Source organism: Grammomys surdaster, unplaced genomic scaffold, assembly GCF_004785775.1.
Source record: "Grammomys surdaster isolate TR1022 unplaced genomic scaffold, NIH_TR_1.0 125849, whole genome shotgun sequence".
NCBI lineage: Eukaryota > Metazoa > Chordata > Mammalia > Rodentia > Muridae > Grammomys > Grammomys surdaster.
Window position 1 is genome coordinate 3,093,290 of NW_021620675.1, and position 3,816 is coordinate 3,097,105.

Sequence of the window (3,816 nt, forward strand, 5' to 3'; positions counted from 1 at the left end):
AGAGAGAGAGAGAGAGAGAGAGAGAGAGAGAGAGAGAGAGAGAGAGAACCCAGAATCACATGGTTTTAGTACAGACTTCTACCAGACTTTCAAAGAAGAGCTAATACCAGCACTCTCAAAATTTCCACAAAATAGAAACAGAAGGAACACTGCCAGACTCATTCTATTAGGCTATAGTAACCATGACACCTAAATCACACAAAGACTCAACAAAGTAAGAGAATTTCAGACTAATTTCATTTATTGAAGACTTATTCACATTGAAGCAAAAATACTCAATAAAATTCTCACAACTGAATCCAAGAACACATCAAAAACATCATTCACCATGATCAAGTAGGCTTCATTCCAGGGATACAGAGATGGTTCAATACACAAAAATCTATCAACCTAATCTATTATATAAACAAACTGAAAGAAAAAAAATCTCAGTAGATGCTGAAAAAGCCTTTGACAAAATCCAACACTCTTTCATGTTAAAAGTCTTGGAGAGAGCAGCAGGGATACAAGGCACATACCTAAACATAATAAAAGCAATATACAACAAGCCAATAGCCAACATTACATTACATTAAATGGAGACATTACATTAAATGGAGAGAAACTTAAAGCAATCCCACTAAAGTCAGGGACAAGGCAAAGCTGCCCACTTTCTCCTTACCTATTCAATGTAGTACTTGAAGTTCTAGCTAGAGCAATAGGACAAAAAAGGAGATTAAGAGGATACAAATGGGAAAGGAAGAAGTCAAGGTATCACTATTCAGGGACAATATGATAGTATACATAAGCAGCCTCCAAATTTCCACCATAGAACTCCTTAAGTTGATAAACAACTTCAGTAAAGTGGCTGAATACAAAATTAACTCAAAGATATCAGTAGTCTTTCTTTATACAAATAATAAACAGGCTGAGAAAGAAATCAGGAAAATAATATCCTTCACAATAGCCACAAATAATATAAAATATCTTGATGTAACTCTAACAAAGCAATGAAAGACCTATATGATAAGAACTTCAAGCCCCTGAAGAAAAAAATTCAAGAAGATATCAGAAGATGGAAATATCTCCCATGCTCATGGGTCAGTAGGATTAAAATAGTGAAATTGGCCATCTTATCAAAAGCAATCTACAGGTTTAATACAATTCTCATGAAATCCTAACATAATTCTTTACAGACTTTGAAAGAGCTATTCTCAACTTCATATGGAAAAACAAAAAATCCAGGATAGCTAAATCAATTCTTAACAACAAAAGACCTTCTGGAGGAATCACTATCCCTGATCTCAAGCTGTATGTACTACAGAGCAATAGTGATAAAAAACTACATGGTATTGGTACAGAAACAGACAGGTTGATCAATGGAATCGAATAGAAGATTCAGAAATAAACCCACATACCTATGGACACTTGATTGTTGACAAAGAAGCCAAAGCCATACAATGGAAAAAAAAAACACCCATCTTCAACAAATGGTGCTGGTCTAACTGGATGTCTGCATTCAGAAGAATGCAAATGCATCCATATTTATCACCCTGCACAAAAATCAAGTCCATGTGAATCAAGGACCTCAACACAAAACTGGATACACTAAGTCTAAAAGAAGAGAAAGTTGGATATATCCATGAATGAATTGTTACAGGAGACAATTTCCTGAACAGAACACCATTGGCTTAGGGTCTAAGATCAATAATAAATGGGACCTCTTAAAACTGAAAAACTTCTGTAATGCAAAGGACACTGTCAATAGGACAAAATGGCGGCCTACAAATCTTTACTAATCCTACATCTGACAGAGGGTGAATATCCAAAATATATAAAGAACTCAAGAGGTTAGACTCCTACAAACCAAATAATCTAGTTAAAATGGGGTTCAGAGCTAAACAGAGAATTCTTAACAGAAGAATCTCAAATGGCCTAGAAGCACTTAAAAAAATGTTCAACATCCTTAGTCATCAGGGAGATGCAAATCAAAACCCTGAGATTCCACCTTATAGCAATCAGAATGGCTAAGATAAAAAATTCAAGTGATAGCACATGCTGGAGAGAATGTGGAGAAAGGAGAACACTCTTCCATTGCCGGTGGAATGGCAAATTTGTACATTCACTCTGGAAATCAATTTGAAGTTTTCTCAGAAAATTGGAAATAGTTCTATCTTAAGGCCCAGCTATACTGCTCCTGCACATACATGCAAAAGATGCTCCACCATACCACAAGGACAATGCTCCATTATGTTCATAGCAGCTTTATTTGTAATACCAACAACTGGAAACAACCCAGATGTCCCTCAACTAGAAACAGAAAATGTGGTTCATTTATATAATAGAATATTATTCATCTATTAAAAAACAAGGATATCAGGAATTTTGCAGACAGATGGATTAGACTAGAAAATATTTTTCTGATTGAGATAACCTAGACCCAAAAGGACATGTGTGGTATATACTCACTTATAAGTGGATATTAGCTATAAAGTACAGGATACCTAAGATATACTCCATGGACCCAAAGATCCTAAACAAAAAGGAAGGCCCAAGCAAGGATGTTTGAATTTCACTTAGAAGGTATAATAGTCATAGGAAGCAGACGGAGGGAGGGAGTTGGATGAAGAGAGGGGATGTGGAGTGTGGGGGGATTAGGATCAGGCAGGGGGAGAGACAGGAGAGAGGCCCAGAGGGCCAGGAGAACGAATGGAAATCTGTAGTTCCTGGGGGTGAGGGATGTGGAGGGAATCTGTAGGCAGTCCCAGAGACCAGGGATGGGGGAGTCTCCCAGGAGTCAATGTAGATGACTGTACCTGAGATGCCTAACAGTGGGGATATGGAACCTGAAGAGGTCACCTCTTGTACCAGGCAGGACTCCTAGTGGAGGGATAAGGACACCGACCCACCCATAAAACTTTTGACCCGAAATTTGTCCTGTCTAAAAGAAATGTAAGGACAAAGATGAAGCAGAGATTGAAGGAATGGCCAACCAATATCCAGCTAACTTGAAACCAATCCCATGGGTAAGCACCAACTCCTGACACTATTAATGATGCTGTTATGCTTGCAACAAGAGTCCAGCGTAATTACCCTTGAGGCTCCACTCAGCAGCTGACAGATACCCACAGCCAAACACTGGGAGGAGGTCGGGGACTCTTATAGAAGAGTTGGGGGAAGGACTGAAGGCTCTGAAGGCTCTGAAGGGGATAGGAACTCCACAGGAAGACCAATGGAGTCAACTAACCTGGACCTCTCAGAGCTCTCAGAGACCGAGCCACCAATCAAAGAGCATATGTGGGCTGGGTCGAGGCCTCCAGTACATATGTAGCAGATGTGCAGCTCAGTCTCCATGGTTGTCCCCCAACTGAAGCAGGGGCTGTACCTAAAGCTGTTGCCTGACTATGGACGTCTTTTCCCAAGGGGTCTGCCTTGTCTGGCCTCAGTGGGGAGGATGAGCTTAATGTTCCAGAGGCATGATGGGCCAGGGTAGGGGGATACCCAGAGGGGCCCCACCCTCTCAGAGGAAAAGGGGGAGGGGAGGAGGCACCCTGTGAGGGGAACAGTATTTGGGATGTAAATAAATAAATTAATTAATCAAAAAAAAGAAAGAAAGAAAAGAAAAAGAAAACCAGATTTTAAAGAGAGAGATGGGTCAGAGGGTAAAGGTTCTTGGTAATAACTCTGATGACCTGAGTTCAATCTTCAGGACCCACATATTTGATGGAGAGAACCAATTCCCTTAAGCGGTCCTTTGACCTTTCCACATACACTGTCATGACACACATGCTCCCACACATACTACACAAATAAATGTGAACACAAGAAGCAAATATG